The following is a 17,336-nucleotide window of genomic DNA, read 5'->3' as shown; positions in this document are numbered from 1 at the left end:
AGTTGTCAGAGGCTTCCAGCCACAACCAATGCGGAATGTCCCCGGTCCAGGAGCACAAAGGCTGCCTGGTAAAGCCCCCGGAAGAGCTTTGAATCCTGCCCCTGATCTTTGCTCGGTCCGCACAGAGGATCACATTCTTCAGATTCTTGTTTGAAAGCCAGAAGGGGGGGAGGGGGAGGGGCGTCCACTATTTCAACCTAAGGCTAATTAAAGCCCGCGACTCGTTTTAAAGGGGAAGAGGGCCGTCCTTTCCCAGCCTCCCTGTAATACACTGGTCTGCCCTGTATGATACTGCACTAGTCTGCACCCGGGCGCTCTGCATCTTGGAAGGGTCCTCACTTTGAAAACGCCCGGGTTCCAGCACTAATAAGTGGCAGAGGGGGGAGGCCGCCAGATCCCCAGCCTCGCCCTCGGAGGCCACTGTCCATTCCTTCTCTGACACGAGGCTCGCGGTGCCGGCCAGAAAGTCAGCAGAACCAACTCCAGGTGGTTTGGACGAAGGATTTGGAGCCGGTCGGAGGCGAGAAGTCACAACACTGATGGGGGGCCTGTAAATGCCACCGAGCAATTAATCCCATAATGAGGCATTTTTAACGAGCACTGGACGCGACACAGCCACCTCCAACTCGCTCTGGCAAAAGGAGGAAACAGTTGGCGGGCGGCAGGCCCGGCTCTGGGCAGACAGCAGGTTGAGAGCAGGGCACTGTCGGCTGGCAGGCCGCTCAGGAGGCAGCGGCATTGGAAAGCTGCGGGAGAAAAGCTAGTTGCCCTGCAGGAACCGGGCTGACCCGACCTCACACACCTGGCCGCCCACCCCCACCTGCTGCCCGCCGATGGGTCTCGGAGTGACAGGAGGGGCTGTATTTTACACCTGGGCCCATAAGCCAGCAGGGCGGCACCAGAACTCACTGCTTTAAGGCTGTGTGCAAAAGCGTGACCGCCTCCCGACCCCAGGTTCATAAACATCCCCCCCCCCACTGACTGTGTGAAGTGGGATGAGAAGGCAGGGGAGGCCACGAAAGCAGACACAGAAAATAATTGGGCATCAGGTCAACGTCGAGGAGCAGGGTAGGATCTGGGCTCTCTCACCCGCTACCTGAGGCCCGGCACTCAGGTTCTCTGGGTCTCAGCTTTTCCAGCTATAAAGCAGGAACATTTACACCGCCGCCTTCATGGGACTGGGAGACTTGCATTGCATCAGCCTGAGCCTGACTTCAAACTTTATATCGAAAGCAAAAAAACTGATTGAAATAGGGTTTTGAAAACGGGTAACAACTGACATTTGTATAACAGACTGGCACTGCGCTGGACAAATTGTGTCTAAACAGGGGCACCGGGCTGGCTCGGTCGGTGGAACATGCAACTCTGGATCTCAGGGTCGTGAGTTCGAGCCTAGAGCTTACTTAAAAGATGTTTTTAGGGGCACCTGGGTGGCGCAGTCGGTTGAGCGTCCGGCTTCAGCCAGGTCACGATCTCGCGGTCCGTGGGTTCGAGCCCCGCGTCGGGCTCTGGGCTGATGGCTCGGAGCCTGGAGCCTGTTTCCGATTCTGTGTCTCCCTCTCTCTCTGCCCCTCCCCCGTTCATGCTCTGTCTCTCTCTGTCCCAAAAATAAATAAACGTTGAAAAAAAAAATTAAAAAAAAAAAAAAAAGATGTTTTTAAATGTGCGTATCAATAAAACAGATAAACAGTAGAGCCAAGCTTTACTGAGCATCATAATCCTCTAAGGCGACTCTATTTACTTCATTCCACACATGAGGAAAACAGGCATGGAAAGGGGGCGTGGCTTGTCAAGGCCAAAGAGCTGGCAAGTGAGAGAATCAGGATCAGGACCAAGGGTCTAACCCCAGAGCCCCCTGCCTGTTACGTAAGGACCAGACATAGACACACTACAGTGGTGAAGACTGAGACCCCCTCCTTCCACCCAAGGTGTTGCAGAGCTAAGCAGAGGTGCCGATGATAAACCGCACACCCCACGTGAATATATATATTCCTGGTTCCTCAAGCGGACCTTACGTGCCCACCAGGGGCGAGGCATGGTACAAGGGTCTCAGGAGCAGCACCTCGAATGGGAGGAAGCAAGACCCAAAAGTAGGTCAGCCAGCACAGAGAAGTGCCGAGGGGAAGCATTATCGGGCAGCAACTCGGGTTGTAAATGTAAATTCCCCGCAGCGGCATTCTATTAAGTGATACCCGTCACTCGTGTAAAAACAGTGTTTATGGCTCATCAGAGGGGACAAGCCATCTCCAAGAATGACTGGTTGACAAGAACTGGGAGGGGAGGGGGGTGAGCAGGATGCGATGACCCGGTGAGGAAGGCAGAGCAAGCTGGAACAACCCGGTCCCTTCCACGAGCCCCCTGATACTTTGCAGTGGTCCTGGGCAGCAGAGAGGAGGAAGCAGGATAGAAGGAAAAGGGGCTCTGGGGAACGAGGGACAGAAGGAAAGGGGATGGGGATTGACACCTACTGGGAGCCACCAGGAGCGGAGTTCACAGAAGGGCTGGTGAGGCACTCAAAGGACACTGAGATTAGCCACACTTTACAGAGGAGGAACCTGGGGCTCAAAGCACTTAAAACTGGGGAGATCAAGAAAAGCCCCTCACACCTGGAAGAATAGGAAGAATGCTGCTGGATTATTAGAGAGCCCCCCCCCGACAACCACACCCACTCCCTTCTGCCATTATGGACAGACTTGTGTCCCACACCCCCCCAAATTCACCCATTGAGGCTCTAACCCCCAGGACCTCCAGATGTGACTGTGTTTGACAACGGGCCCTTAGGTGAGGAAGGAACAATGAGAGCATCAAGGTGGGCTCCCCCATCTGACTGGTGTCCCTGGAAGAGGAGGAAGGCAGGAGACACCATGGATGCGAGCACACAGCAGACAGCCGTCTGTAAACCAGGGAGCGAGCCCTCAGGAGATCTGGGCTGCCAGAGGCGCCTTGCTCGCGGACTCCCAGCCTCCAGAGCTGTGAGAGACAAACTACTCTGGTCGAAGCCAGCCCACCCAGGGGACCCCGTACATGCCCTTGTCTGACCACTGCGGTCCACCATCCTGACCTGCCATGGCAAGCCTGTATGCCCGGCCGCTGTCTGCTTTGCCACTCTAGAGTGTAAGCTACAGACCTGGGTCGTAAACCAGTCATGCCTCCCGGGCCCCTACGCAGGCTCCACCTCACCACCAGCATATCTAACGAACAAATAAACCAAGTGAAAATGGGATGGAAACCCAGCTGCTACCTCTGGAGTCACCCACTCCCTGGCCCACGGTCCACCACCGACTCCTGCTTTATCGAACTCTCTTAGTCCCTGTTCCCACCTCCAATATAGGAGCTGGCCCATAATTACAGATGGTATAAATTCCAAGATAATCTCCAGCTTATAATCACCACCAAACAGAAGTGTCAACAAAGTGACAGGAGATAATCTACCAAGTGCTGAAATGCCCGGCTTACGTTTGATTCTTATTAGCAATTTTCAGTCAATACGTCAAAAAAAATAAAGTTTGGTTCGGTTTTGGGGTTTTTTTGAGTGTGTGTGTTCAATGGGTGGCACTGAGGACAGTGACAGAAACTCTCCTGGTCAAACGTCATCCCTGGGCAGCCTGGTACTGACCCAGATCTGCCCGCAGGCTGCAGAGGGGGCTGGCGTTGGTGGACAAAGCCTGAAACGTGAACAGGGCCCGGAAGTGTCCCAGCGACCACATCTGGGGCTGCCCCCACCCTCTCACTCCCTCGCCGGGTGGGGTTGACAAGCTCCTTTCGGAACAGCAAAGGACTTGTCTCCTGCTCTCTAGGAAGACGGCGGGATTCAGGGTAGGCTCCCTCGAGCCAGGAGCTGCGGGGACAGGACAGTGCAGGGCAGGGAGAACAAAGAAAGGAACACCTGCAGGAAGCCAGTGATGTGGAATGAAAGAAAATACTAGAACAAAGCCACTGCATTCCTTTCTAGACCCTTGGCCACCCATCCTCTCCCCTCATGCCCAGCCCAGGCCCAAATGACTCCCTTACCATTGTAAACATCTATCTACTCCAAAGCAGCCACTAAGATTCTGAAACTTTCTCTTCACAACAAAACTAAAGTGTTGCAACTTGTTGCTACAATCCTGAATCTTCCCTGGGCAGTAACCTCAGCAGAGCCCAGTGGCCTGCCAGCCGCTTTGGGACCTTTCAGAGATCATCCCTGCCCATCCCGTGCTGTCCCTTACCTAGGTACAGAGAGGTCTCTCGGGAGGGCCAGGGGGCGGTTTCCCCAGGGGACAGGGCCCCTCGGAACCTTCCTCCCAGGGTGTTTGTTTTCTGGCCCAGGCCCGCGAAGCTGGGTGTGGGGGTGCGGGAGCTGGAGATCTAACTCCAAAGAGCCCAGAAAGATCTCCCAGGTCCTTGCTCCTAAGCTGTCTCACCACTGAAGACACAGTGGTCTTCCGTCAACTCAAATTGGGTGCTCAAGCCGCCATTTTCTCCTAGGCTCACCTCTAACACAACCCACAACACCAGAGTAAAGTGCTTTTCCCTGGAGTCTAGACCTGAGCCCCTTGAGGGCAGGGCCTGTGATGCCTCATTCGGCTACAGCCCAGCCACGTAGCAGTTTCTTGCCCTAGAACAGATGCTCAGGATGTATTTGCTGAATGAATCTCAAGAGTCACTAAAACCCATGGAACTTTCTGGCAATGGAAATAATGGTTCTTCCCCTTTGTGGACCATAACATAGCCACTAAGATAATAATTGTGGAGACTGTTGCAACACAGGAAACTTTATGTTGCAGTGCTGGGTGAGTCAGAGAACAACAGTATCTGTTCTGCTCACAGGTTTGTACAACGGGCATGTGAGTGGACAGGAAACCCAGAAAGACGCAAACCGTGGACGGACTGAGGGGCAAATCTGCTTCTTGTCAGCTTTGTTATTATACTGTTTTGCTATAAACAACACTCCCCTTTTTACTTTAAAAAGCAAACTAATTCCAGTAACAATTACGTCTCTCTCAACACTCTGTGAAAAATCGCACCCCCGGCCCTTCAGCTGGGAACAGCGTGCTGACCACAGAACCAGAGGGCACAGGCAGAACTCCCACCCAGAGGCTAAGGACCTGGGAAGGGAATCCTGCACTCCCACGTTTCCCAGGGAATGGCACAAGGAACTAGACTTTAATGGGCCATATGGGCTACGGAGGGGGCTGAGAGAGGGGCTGGGGCCCGGCGCTCCTCAAGACGAGAGGAAAATCTTTTAGCGCCTGAACAACAAAGCTCCCTGGACACATTCCAGGCCACATCCCTACCTGCAATGGGCTTGGATGCCCCCTCCTCCTGGAAGCCTTCCCAGAGCCCCCTGGGCCCTCTCCCCTGGGACAACTGTCAGCTCCTGGAAACAAGGGCCCCACTTCCTTCACCTCTGCAGTCCCAGCACCACCCAGCCCAGTGCCTAGCATATAGAGTAAGCTCTGAGGCATGACAACGGAACAATGAGGGGCAGATAAACGAATTAAGGAAAGGAAAAATGCATGTTTGGGGCGCCTGGGTGGCTTGGTCGGTTAAGCATCTGACTTCGGCTCAGGTCATGATCTCACGGTCCGTGAGTTCGAGCCCCCCGTGACAGCTCAGAGCCTGGAGCCTGTTTCTGATTCTGTGTCTCCCTCTCTCTCTGACCCTCCCCCGTTCATGCTCTGTCTCTCTCTGTCTCAAAAATAAATAAACGTTTAAAAAAAAAAAAATGCATGTTGGCAAGTGGGCTGAGGCCAAGAAGAGCCCACTAGTCAAGATGGCGGCCGAGCCTCTAGCTGGCTGGCTCCCCAGTGAGGACCAGCCAGGGCGCAGCCAACAGCAGCCAGGACTTATGCTGCCATGGTCTGTCACCTGCCCTCCCTTAGGACCAACCACACACATCTGAGGAATGGCGAGTTGAGGCTAAAGGTGATGTCAGTAGCCAAGGCAACGCTAGGGATCCAGCAACCTTGCTCTGAGTAGACAATCGCACCCACGGGACAGAGGCCCCCTTCTGCAGCAGCCCAAACCTCTGCTCCTTTCACGAATTTTTGGCCACCTGTGCAAGAGCAGTTCTTGGGGAGCAGCCCACCCTCAAGTGAGGAAACACAAGTTCAGGGGTGAAGGTCACACAGGGGTCTGGAGTCAGAGTGCCAGAATCTGAATACCTGCTCAGTCTCCTCATCTGTAAAATGGGGGTAATTTCTTATCTCAGGAGACTGGGGTAAAAAATTAAATGAGATAATTCATGTAAAAGCACCAGCAGTGTGCCTGGTACACAGACATGACGACTCTCTCCCCCAGTGTCCCAACTCCCCGTTAGAGGGTAAGGCCGCTGAGGACGGAGCTGGGCTCTCTGCCCTCCACCTCTACTGAAGCCCCACCGAGCCCAGCACGGTCAGGCCATGCAGCGGGAGCCCCAGGAGTCTTCGGACGACTGAGATTTGCCAAAGAAATTTGGGGTCAATACCCTCAATACCCAAGAGCTGGTCTTCAATATTAAAAATAGACAAAAACTTTAAGATGACTCCCAGCCACCACTTTTCTTAGCCCGGAGATTTCCAGACAAGTGCCTGGCACCCATGCTTTGTAAAGTGGAGAGAGCGGTGAGTGGTATTTTAAAGCCGTGGCTGCCTGGACCTCCTCATCCCAGGCTTCCAGGCAAAGTCACCAGTGAGCCCTGAACTCCACTGTGTTAACCAGGAGCCGCCTCTGTGCCAGGCACGAGGTGACTTATGGATCCAGACTTGAGGGAAGACTCTGCCTCTGACCTCCAGGTCCTCAGTCCGGTGGGTTCCAGGGTCTTCTCCCCCATCCCAGACCAGTTAGATTAAGTCACCCCCAACCAGTTCCAATGCCTGTCTTTATGTTTATCAGACAGGAAGCTCCTTCTCCAGCCCAGTGACTTCATGCAAAACACAGGAAGTGCAGTGGCTTTTGAACACAGGCAACTCTAAATAAAGGGGCCTCTCCTGCTTTATAACGCCCTTTTTAAAAAATGGTTAACCCAGCTCAGATCCCTAACCCAGCTCAGATCCATGTGCCAAGATGAACTGTACCGTGTGGTAAGAAGGCTGCAAAGGTTGAGACCCTGAAAACCTCAGCATCCGACCCAGGAGATTTTCTGGCAGGTTCCTCAGCCTTCTTCACCTTCACACTTTGTTATCGAGGGACAGACTTGTCAGACACATTTAAAATCTTTAAAATCTGACCACGCATCTCCTACTGCCCACGGAGGACAGATGATATTGGTGAGACCATGAAAAAGGAGGAAGAAGGAAGGGGAAGGAAAGAACTGGACCACTTCACTTATCTTTACATGTAATTACCAGCCTGAAAAAAACAGGCATCTCCGTGTTGCAGGTGGGGAAACTGAGGCTGCAGTCTAACAGCTGGAGCACAGGTGGGGGTCTGGTCCCAGCTCTGCCTGATCCCAAAGCCCTTGTTTTGTTCCCTCCACCACGGGCTTCATATTGAAAAGACAAGAAACCGATCAGCTCAGTGCTTAAAGGACTAGAAATGACTAGAAATGACTAGAAATGAGGACCGGCGAACAGGCAGCGGAGAGCCAGTGTGGCCGTCCGAACGGCCCACCCTGCGGCCTGGCGCTCCCCCATGTGAAATATTGATTTCTGGGCCGTGCAAGCTTTCAGCTGAAGGGGCCCTGTCCAGCTGGAAGAAGTTCAGAGAAACCGAGAACACTTCCCACCCGATTTCTTAACCGTAGTGCCCCTCCCCACCAGAAGAAAAGGATGAAGGGTGTGGAAGAATAAACTCCTGAGGACAGATTAAAGGGGCTAAGTGTGTGTTCCTTGGCTAAACAGTGCATAAAGGCCAAGAAAGGGAAGATAACACTTTGAAAACACTCTTAAAGGAGGCTAAGTGATTCTGAGGGAAACCAGGAGCCAAAGCTTCCCACCGCCTTGCAACAAAGAGCTGGGGTAAATCGCTACCCCCCTCTAGTGGGGGTGGGGGGTGGGGGGGGGGTAACTGTCCATCCAGCTCAGACACTCCTTAATTCTAGGTAAATTCAGCAGGGAGGGTTTTATTGCTGTTCATTTTCCTTTGGGGCAGGGCGACACTGGGAATTACAGTTCAAGTGAAAAGGGAGAAGTCTTGAAGGTGATAAGTTCCCAAAATGGGAATGTCCACGGAGGTGAGAGAAAGCTCCCCGGGGGTGGGGGGCCTGTTCTTCTGGGAAGGAAGGACTGTAAGGACCTGTGAGGACCTTAGAGGCACCAAGGAAGCAAGTGGGGGGGGGGGGGGGGACAAGCTACACCTTCCTCTTCCCTCCAGGCCGCAGCCCAACCTGCCTCAGCAGGAAGCCACACCCTTTGGTGGCAACTTCCGGAAGGCCCAGCAAGGCGAGGCTCCCTCAGCCAAGAGGGGAGGGTTCCTGGTGGAGAGACTGGAGGTGAAGAGGGCCGCTGAAGGCCGCTGCAGACACTCCCAGGAAGGCCTCGCCCTCAGCCAAAGGCCATCCGAGAGCCTCCCCTGGGCCCACCGCCCCAGGCGTGTGCTGTGTCCCATTCTGGGTGCTGAATCACCTAGAGGGCATAATGGGGCCTGAGAAATGCCAACAGAAGCCCTCCTAAGTTACTTTTTAAAGGGACACACATCAGGTGCAAGAGGGCAGCTCCCCTCAGGCTTCCCAAATGTACGGTGGGGAGGTGGGGAGGTGGGGACTGGGGCGGGGGAGATCCCAGCCAGCCTCCAGCTTTCGAACCATCTGCCATCGGGTGGCAGGCCCACTTTAGACCCAGGCTCATTCTGTGTGCTCATGTGTGACTCATGCCATTCCTCCAGGAGGCCCAGAGGCTGCCTGGCAGGGACACAGGCCTGTCCGAGACCCCGATGGGGGGTCTTTGGCTGGCTGCGCCACAGGAAAAAAAAAAGCCAACTCAGCGGTGAGCAGAGCTGGTGGCTTCTCCAGTACCCACGTAATCCAAGGCTAAGACGGTCTCTCTTGAGAAGGGGATCAGGGCCCTCCAATTCAAAACATCCCTTTTGATCACATTTTCTCAAGAATTTGGGCTTTTCCACTGTTATTAATGCATTAAAAACCCAGAAGTCTGAGGGACAACCGGGGACAGCGTGGGAAGGGGAACGCTAGTGGCTGCAGTGACTCCAACTTTAAAAAAGAAGAGAATCTGGGGGCGCCTGGGTGGCTCAGTCAGTTCAGCACCCAACTTCGTCCGGCTCAGGTCATGATCTCATGGCTTCTGAGTTCAAGCCCCGTGTTGGTCTCTGGGCTGACAGGTCAGAGCCTGGAGCCTGCTTCGGATTCTGTGTCTCCCTCTCTCTCTGCCCCTCCCCTCCCTCTCTTTCTCTCTCAAAAAGAAATACAAAAAAACTTAAAAAAAGAAGAAAATCCAAGTGAATAAGGGTCTGGTTTCGCCCAATGGTCAGAGTGGGCTCCCCAGGAAAGAACCACGTGTGACGTGGAGCCAGGGGAATCATGGGAAGCCCGGCAAAAGGGTATCCCCCAAATACTTTCCAGACACTCACTGCGAGCTTCCTTTTCTCCTACGAAGAAAAAGCCATCATCTATCATTTCCCAGCACACGAGGGAGTGGATCAGAATAGGCGTTCGTTTGAGGGGTTACTCTGGCAATACGATGTCACGGGTGAAGAAAACGGGACCCAAAATGTTCCAGCCATGAGAGCAAGCCAGTCCATTTCTAGGATCCTTCCTCCTTCCGTGCACACAATAGACACTCAATATGGAGTCTAAAGCAATGCACTTTGAAGTGGAAACCTACAAGAATGGCCGGAAGATCCCCTTATATTGACACGTAATAAAACCAAAAAGGCATTTACTGAAGAGTAATGCTCATTTCCTGGGCCTTCTTCCCTTTCTAGACGCAGCCACTATTGCCAGCATCTCAGAATCTTTCCATGCAGAGCCCAGGTGACATACTTTGTTTTACCAAAAAAAAAAAAAAAAAAAAAAAAGGAGCACCATATATCCTGCTATGCACCTAGTTTTCCCCATTTGCAACGTATCTTGGAGAGCACGCCCTGTAACTAGCCCTGTAACTACGTACAGATCAGCCTCATTCTTCTAAGGGCAACAAGGATTCCCACTGTGCCATGATTAATTGACCCTTTTGATGGACAGTTTGCTGCTTCTTCTTCTTTTTTTTTTTTTTTTTTTAATTTTTTTTTTCAACGTTTATTTATTTTTGGGACAGAGAGAGACAGAGCATGAACGGGGGAGGGGCAGAGAGAGAGGGAGACACAGAATCGGAAACAGGCTCCAGGCTCCGAGCCATCAGCCCAGAGCCCGACGCAGGGCTCGAACTCACGGACCGCGAGATCGTGACCTGGCTGAAGTCGGACGCTTAACCGACTGCGCCACCCAGGCGCCCCTTCTTCTTTTTTTTAATGACAATGCTGTGAAGAATATGCTCCGACATTTCCTTTTGCATATTTGAGTTTTTCTGTGGGTTGAGCTCCTGGAAATTTAGTCAGAGGGACTATGCTTTGCAGACACTGCCAAAGTACTTTTAAAAAGAGAGTTGTTAAAACTTACACTCCCATCAGTAGGGCATGAGACTGTGCTCTAAACACTTGGGGCATCTCCGAGAAATTAAGATTACTGAATCTTCCAGTTTCCCAGGCACTCTTGTGTTTCATAGGTGGGCACATAAACTGTCATGATGTCTTTGTAGGATGTTAGGGCCCTTTCTATCCAGATCAAGTTTTCCTCCAACCAGAGCCGGAAGGCAGATCTCAAGGCCCTTGAGTCCTGTGCTCTCTCCATGTCACCCCTTGGCTGTACCCTAGACTTCCTAGATCACAGGAAACCATGTTTTAGAACTAAAACCACAGATAGTTTGCACACCTTGTGCCTGGGCCAGAGTCCTGAAACCAGGCTACGCAGCACAAGCTCATTAACCAAGTGCATCCAAAAGCATCAGCAGATGGATCCCAGACCCACCTGGGCTTTACAGTCCACAAGGCGCGCGCGCGCGCGCGCGCGCACACACACACACACACACACACACACACACACACACATTTCTAGAAAGCAGAAAGAGCACTGAGCAGGAAGGAGCCAGGAAAACCATCTACCCTTCCCTTCCTTGTTTCCTCACCTGAGGACCCAGGGAGATGAGACCGGCCGTTTACATCTTTTTTTAAAAACCTTAAATAGCCACTATGTATGAGGCCCTTTACACACCTTATTTCTTTTAGTTCTCACATCTAGTCCTTCAGGGTAGGTACTCATTCCCATATTATAGATAAGGACACTGAGACGCAGGGAGGTTATGCGACTTGCCCAAGGTCATAAACCTAATTAAATGGCAGGGTGAGGATCTGAACTCTGCCTAGCTCCAAAGCTCACGCCCCCACTCTTCCCAGATCTAAGAATGGGACTCTGTAAGCCACAGGAGCACCAGCACTCCCCAGGGGGCAGCCAGGACTCCGTTCTGTTGTCACCAGAGTCCTTGAGCCCAGAAGTTCAGCGCACCAAGGGTTAAGGCGGAGAGGCAGTGACTCTCTGGGGCTGCACAAAGGGAAAATGCACTTCCTGCCCCTGCGGGCAGAGATGCTGTTTTATGCTCAGCAAATTAGGACGTTTGTTTAATTAAGACGACACACAGATTTTGTTATTCTAAATATTTTTGGAACATGATGCTGGGGAGGAAGCTGTCAAGGCATGGATTTTTTTTTTCCCCCTTTGCTTTGGGTTTCTTTCTCCCCCTTCAAGAGAAGGGTAAGGCCAGGCTCAGGGGAAAACAACAGCCAACCCCTCCTCTCCTTTTGAAATAAAGATGTCAAGCTGGTAAGGGCTGTCTTAAGCACTTTATTGAAGGATTAGCTAGAAGAGGAAGTGAAGAAAACACAGCTAGTCTGGTTTCTAGCAATACCCTACCAGGCCGCACAACAATGCCGCATTTTCTGAGTGTGCTTTGCTCCTTCTAAAAAGCTAACAGATCCTTGTTTTGTTTTTTCTGGAGCAAGAACAGGCAAGAGGCAGCCTGTGATTCACATGCGTCCTTCATCCTGCAAGAGGGAAGTTCTCCTATCTCCAACCCCTTAGGTTAAAGAGTTTAAAATTAAAAACCAAAAACAAAAACAAAAACAAAACAAACAGAAAGCCAGGACCCTGATCCTCTCTCTCCTGGACCTTCATGTGCCCCCCAGGTAAGCAGCCCCACAGAATGTCCCTCTCCAGCTGCCCTTCCCAGAACAGAGCCTGCCAATCAATCCAGGCACCTGGATCTGCCCAAAGCAGAGCCTTTTGGTGTCACCCTGCAGCCAAGTGGGGGGCACAGTGACTCTCAAATTACACTAAGCAATCTCTTGATTGCTCAATTACACACTAATAGGAGGCCTCGCTTTCCAACACTGAGGGCTTGCCTCAGTTTGCCCAGCCTGCAGCCCTGCAGCGGGCTCCCTCTTCCGGGGCCAGCCTCCCTCCTTGTCCCCCTAGCTCCAGACACAAATGCTCCCTCTTGGAATTCCTCGAATCCTTTGTCTCTGGTGTGCTTGGGACGCTCATCACAGGCTGCCTTTGTATTTCAGTCATTCAGATGCTATTTCCCCTTGAGGACTGTAAACCCCTGGAGGGCAGAGGTCTCCTCCAAGAGCCTCTGGGATGTCAGCAGAGTGGACTGGCTCCTTTCTCCTAGTCCCCATGACTCACAGTACCTTTCTGAGGGCCATGTCATCTACAGATTTGTCTCGGCTCTCCCTAAGTGCCCGAGGGCAGGGGCCAGGTCTTACTCAACCTCACACCCCCCACCACCTGGCAGAGTCCTTGGCACACAGCAGGCAGTTAAATATTTGCTCAATTACACATCTATGTACCCTCCCCCATGCATCTAGCAGCCTTGTATATAAACTGACTAATATTAATCGGGTGATTGTCTAAACAGGCCTTAAAGCAACCTCCCTCCTTACCAAAAGGGGAATAAACCACCAGGTGAGGTTATGAGGCAGGTTATCGGAGGAGTCAGAAATGGCCACAGTGTTGCAGGAAGGAGCTGCTGCTCTCTTCCCCTTCAACAGTTACTCAACAGTTACTCTGAAATCCTGTTAAACCCAGAAAAGGATGCAGTGAACCGAGAAGCTGCCGGGCCTCTCAACTGCCCAGCAAAGAGGGCCGCCTGTCTCCAGGACCTGCCAAGACCTGGGATTTCCCGGGAATCTTTCTCCCCACACCGGTTGGGTGGGGCCACAGACTGCAGCTGGGCCCTCACCCTGCCCCCAAGTCAAGGCAGCCGGCCACCTTGTCCGGGAAATTGTTATAAACGACTGGGCTCTCTGCAGGGATGCGGGGGTGCAGTCTGCCCCCCCGCCCCCGCCGTGGCCCCTGGACAGGGTGGAGTGAGGCCCCCAGTACAGAGAAGCGGGGGAGGGAGGGTAAAGACCCCGACTCTTGGCCCAAACAGGGACGATGCAATAGCCCCGGGCCGGCCCTAAAGGCGCAGGGCCCGGCTCCCCGCCCCCGCCCGCGTGGGGCAGCCCCCAGGTGCTGTGGAATCAGGTGCGCTCCCAGGCGGGCGCAGGCGGCTGCGGGCATTCCTGGGCCTTCCTCTCCGGGGTAGCGGAAGTCAGAAGTCAACGGCTGAGGGGCTGTAGAGGAGGGGGGTAGTCTTTCCTGCCTCGTCCGGCCCCCGCAGATCCGCGGTGCCCACGCACCCGCCCGCACCTCTCCCGGTCCCCCTCCTCCGCCCGACCGATCGCAGCCGGGCGAATGAGGAAGTCGGGAGCGGAGGGCGGAAACTGAGCCGAGCGCAATGTCTACAGCAGGACAGTCCGAGTCTGACTCAGGAGGACGCCCTGACAGCTGCCAAACGGTCCCCGCCTGCCCGTTACCTCCGTGGCGAGAACGCCTGGAAAACTTCCAAAGGAGCCGCTGCCCCAAGCCCCCCAGCTCGGCTCACCCGTTCGGGGCCAGGGACAGCGGCTCCCCGGAAGGGGTTAAAAAGTTTGCCCAACTCGGGCACTTGGCGAGGCGAGGGCGGGGCGCGTGCCCCGGCGGCAGGGGGAGGTCGAGGCTCCCGGTGCCCCGCCGGGGCAGTGCGCCTGGCAGGGGGAGGGGCGGAGGGTTTCCGGGGAGCGCCGGCCCCGCAGCCTTCCCCGCTCCCGAGGCCTCGCCTCCAGCGGCGCCGTCCCCGAGCGTCGCGCAGGGGTCCCGGGGCCCCTCCCGGAAGGATGCGGTGCCCCGGCCGGGCCCCGCGGCGTTCGCGCCCGCTCGCGCCGGTCGCCGGCCGCGCGGAGGCCGAGAGCCACACGTCGGCCCGCTGGCCCCAGACGCCGCGCGTCCCGTCGCCACCGCCCCCGCCCGGGGCGGGACCGGCCGGTGGGGCTCGCTCACCTGAACCTGGATCTGCGCCGGGGAACAGGCGCTGCTTCTCCCGAAAGGGCTTTCTCGAGCGCTCGGGCGACGGCGGGGGTGGGGGGCGAGCGCGCGAGGCGGGAGCTGCAGGAGGTCAGTCTCGCTCAGCCTTCCGTACCCTTCCCGGGAACCGCGGTGATCTGCGCGCCTCACCGCACCCAGCTCGGCTCCTCGCCGCCTTCCCGCCCCGCCCCAGCAGCCGCCCGCCTATTCCAGCCCGGCGCCGGCTCCGGGGCGGAGCCTGGGGCACGACTCCGCCCCCTGAGCTGCCTCGCCCACTCCAGTCCGACCTCGGGTATGATGGACAGACACCTTGGCCCGTGGGAAGGGGGTGAGAGGAGCCTCTGAGACCAAAGGCGTGGTTATTCATCCTCCTCATCCGCCCCCACCGCCGCCCGCTCCACCTTCCTCCGCGCTTCCTAGGCGGGAGCCCCGCCCCCTAGGGCGGGTCCGACGAACAGCCAGGTTCCAGGGGGGGGATAGACACAGAGAGAGTCCAATCAGGAGGAGGAGGCTCGCAGAGGGCTCGGGCAGGGATTTTGGTGCATTGCCGCGGCCGGGCGAGGCAGGGCGGGAGCCGGCTGGGGAGGTCCCGGACTCTGACACCCCGCCCCTCGAGCTGTTTTCCCGGTCCCGTGCCCTCCTACCAGAAGAACAGATATTAAGTACCATATATGGGAAAAATGCTATTTTACATAATTATGGTGGCGTGGGGGGTGGGGGGTGGGGGCGGGCGTGGACTCAGCCCGGGATCCGCTGCGGGCGCCCTGAGTTCGATTCCTGACCCTGTCGTTAGACCCCGCTGTGGTCTTCTGGCCTCCGGATCTTGGCTCAGACGGGTTCTTGGGGTGCACTTCCAGGCCTCTTTACCTTCACGCCATTAATTGGCACATTCCCTTTCAGATTTTTGTTACGAATTTGTGTGTGTGTGCGCTTTTTCTCAGGTTGGCAAAGCGCCGCTCTTTTTGGTCACTGCCCACTACACGAGGATAAAAACTTTGTTATTAAAAAAAATTTTTTTAGAGGTGCCTGGCTGGCTTAGTGGGTAGAGCATGCGACTTGATCTAAGGGTTGTGAGTTCAAGCCCCACGTTGGACGTAGAGGCCACTAAAATTTTTTTTTAATAAAAAAAAAATTGTACTTATCTTTTAATCCATTTGGAATTCAGTTTGGTTGTGGAATGAGGGGGAAAGCTAAAACAATTTTCGTAATAGCCCAGTTGTCCACACACCATTTTCTCCACTGATTCATCACCTTTCTAACATATATGCTGGGACCTGTTTCTGAGTTGTATCCATTGACCTTTCTGTGCTAGTTCCAAAATACTTTAATGATGGGAGCTTTATAATATATTTTATATCGAAGAGGGAAAATTTCTCATTACTCTTTCCTTTTGGAATGTTCATACTATCATGATTAAATTATAACTTCAGAAAAAATTTATGATGTAAAGGCAAAAGAACACTAGGGAAAAAAATGATGCAACCCTAAGAATTACTACCAACAATATACAAAGAGCTCTTCTCAGTCATTAAGAAAAACCCCAAGTACTCCACGGGCACCTGGGTGGCTCTGTCGCTTAAGTGGCTGAAGTCAGCTTTGGTCATGATCTCCAATCCGTGAGTTTGAGCCCCCAGTCAGGCTCTGTGCTGACAGCTCAGAGCCTGGAGCCTGCTTCAGATTCTATCTCCCTCTCTCTCTGCCCCTCCCCTGCTCATTCTCTCTCTCTCTCTCTCTCTCTCTCTCTCTCTCTCTGTCTCTCTCTCTGTCTCTCAAAAATAAACATTAAAAAACAAACAAACCCCAAGTACTCCAAAATAAAAATGGTCCAAAAAAAGGAATGGGCAACTAAGAAAGAAGAAACATAAATGGCCAATAATTATGAAAAAAAAATGAGTCATTAGAAATGGAAACAGAACAGGGGCGCCTGGGTGGCTCAGTCGGTTAAGCAGCCGACTTCGGCTCAGGTCATGATCTCGCGGTCCGTGAGTTCAAGCCACGCGTCAGGCTCTGTGCTGACAGCTCAGAGCCTGGAGCCTGTTTCGGATTCTGTGTCTCCCTCTCTCTGACCCTCCCCCGTTCATGCTCTGTCTCTCTCTGCCTCAAAGATAAATAAACGTTTAAAAAAAAAAAAAAAAAAAAAGAAATGGAAACAGAACAACATGGGATGCCATTTTTCACCTAACAAACTTTGAAAAAAAATAATAAAAGGATACAAACACCCACTCTTAGGTTTAGAGATATAGGCGAGAAAGTAAACCGATCAGTTGTCTCCGAAAATTCACCGTGAAAAAATGATTGGAAAAGTGCACAGGGGCATCTGGCTGGCTTGGTCAGTAAAGCGTGAGACTCTTGATCTTGAGGTTATAAATTCAAGCCCCATGATAGGTGTAGAGATTACTTAAAAATAAAATTTTAATAAAGGGGTGGGGGGGGCGCCTGGGTGGCTCTGTGGGTTAAGTGTCCATCTCTGGATTTTGGCTCAGGTCATGATCTCACCGTTGGTGGGGTCAGCCCCAATCAGGCTCTGTCCAGACAGCATGGAGCCTCTTTGCCCCTCCTGCAATCAGGGGCCCTCTCTCTCTCTCTCAAAATAAATAAATTAATTAATTAATTAATTAATTAAAAGGTCATGATCAGGTCATGATCTTGCGGTTCCTGAGTCCGAGTCTGCCATTGGGCTCTGTGCTGACAGCTCAAAGCCTGGAGTCTGCTTCGGATTCTGTGTCTCCCTCTCTCTGTGCCCCTCCCCCACTCACACTCTGTCTCTCTCTCTCTCTCTCTCTCTGTCTCTCAAAAATAAATAAACATGAAAAAAATTTAAAGGAAGAAAGAAAAATGCAGACTTTTTTGGTGGTTTAAAAAGTATTCTTTCCTTGGGGCGCCTGGGTGGCGCAGTCGGTTAAGCGTCCGACTTCAGCCAGGTCACGATCTCGCGGTCCGGGAGTTCGAGCCCCGCGTCAGGCTCTGGGCTGATGGCTCGGAGCCTGGAGCCTGTTTCCGA

The 17,336-nt window shown here is 53.5% G+C and overlaps 1 protein-coding gene across 1 annotated transcript in view; it reads right to left on the bottom strand.

Annotated features, from left to right (window-relative positions):
* The window catches only part of MYH9 (myosin heavy chain 9), a 93,223-nt gene extending 78,701 nt beyond the window's left edge, over positions 1-14,522 (bottom strand). Inside the window, exon 1 of the mRNA XM_086712376.1 lies at positions 14,312-14,522. The gene's annotated coding sequence lies outside the window, so the exon portion shown is untranslated. The remainder of the gene's footprint in view (positions 1-14,311) is intronic.
* Between the last annotated feature and the right edge of the window lie 2,814 nt (positions 14,523-17,336).

This window comes from Puma concolor, chromosome B4 (assembly GCF_028749965.1).
Source record: "Puma concolor isolate L17-30 chromosome B4, mPumCon1.1.hap2, whole genome shotgun sequence".
Lineage (NCBI taxonomy): Eukaryota > Metazoa > Chordata > Mammalia > Carnivora > Felidae > Puma > Puma concolor.
The sequence above is the reverse complement of the archived record's forward strand: the minus strand, read 5'-3'. Positions and strand labels throughout refer to the sequence as shown.